This window comes from Halyomorpha halys, unplaced genomic scaffold (assembly GCF_000696795.3).
Source record: "Halyomorpha halys isolate HHAL.00 unplaced genomic scaffold, Hhal_1.1 Scaffold280.1, whole genome shotgun sequence".
Taxonomy (NCBI): Eukaryota; Metazoa; Arthropoda; class Insecta; order Hemiptera; family Pentatomidae; genus Halyomorpha; species Halyomorpha halys.
Window position 1 is genome coordinate 104,666 of NW_027114958.1, and position 1,415 is coordinate 106,080.

Here is a 1,415-nt window from a genome sequence, read left to right on the forward strand (position 1 = left end):
GAAAACTATGTATAAATACTAGTCAAAATTGATGAGTCTGCTAAGTATAGATAGGGGAAATAAAAAATGGCTGCTGTTTCAAAACCTTAAAAAACATTAATTTTTCATTCGCTCTATATCTTAAAAACTACCTACATCCCTAGAAAATCTAAGAGAACATTATTTAAAGAAGAGTAAATTTGCTGAAATATTATCCCTAAAAGAGCTATTTACATCCAATAGTTCTCAAGATATAGCTTTTTAAAAAGCAAAATTTCTTAAAAATCTTTTGAAAGATTAGTAGTTAGCTAATTTATTTTGAGAAATCTATATCTTAGGAACTATGAGACGTGCAGATGTCTTTTACCACTCAAATTAAAGCTAGTTTAATGGTTTATAAATAAGTTTATGACCTTTTCCATCGTAGGAATAGTAGTTTTCATGATATTTGCTTAGATATATTGATATATAGTTGTTCGGACAATAAGTCTGATTTATGAAGAACTTTATTTCAGAAACCATTTGATGTACAAATGTTTGCCAGCGCTAAAATTAAAGTTAGTTAAATTTAATAACTAATAGTTAATTATTTTTATCTTTGTAGGAATAGTAGTTTTAATGATATTTGATAGATGACAAAACACATTCACAAAATGTTAATTTATAGTTGTTCGTATAAATGTTGGATTTTTGAAAAATGAATCTCTAGATCCATAAGACGCACATATGTCTGCTAACACTCAAAATAAAGGAAATTTAACTTACTATATAGCAGTCTATGACACTTATCTTCGTAGGGGTAGTAGTTTTTATGATATTCACAAAGGAATATAAATTTGGCAAATGAATATTTGTCTGAACAACTATAAATCAATTTATTTTAGCAGCTTTCATGTAAACTATTACTCCTACGAGGATAAACAGCATAAAATACTTTAGAGCTCATTAAACTAGCTTTAATTTGAGTGCTAATGGACACCTGAACGTCAAATAGTTTTTGAGATATAGATTTTTCAAAATAAATTCTCTAACTACTGATCTTTCAGTACGTCCTATACAACATTTATATGAAATGTTGCTTTTTAAAAAAGCTATATCTCGAAACGTAAAAAAAATTAACGTAAATAACTCTATTAGGGATCATATTTTAGCAAATTTGCTCTTCAAATGACGTCCCCTTAGGTTTTCTTGTTTTGTGCGTTGAGATATAGAGCTTTGAAACAGCAAACATTTTCTATCCCTCCTACCTATACTTGGCAGACTCATCGATTTTGACTAGTAATTATACATAGTTTTTATTAAAGTAATCAAAAATTAGGGTGAGATAACTTCCTTTTGTCTCCTCTTGGGCTCTACACTATTAGTTCTTAATCTCTCTCCCTTAACAATCCCTGATAATCCTCCGTGGCGTCTGAAAAGATGTATCCAGGATTACC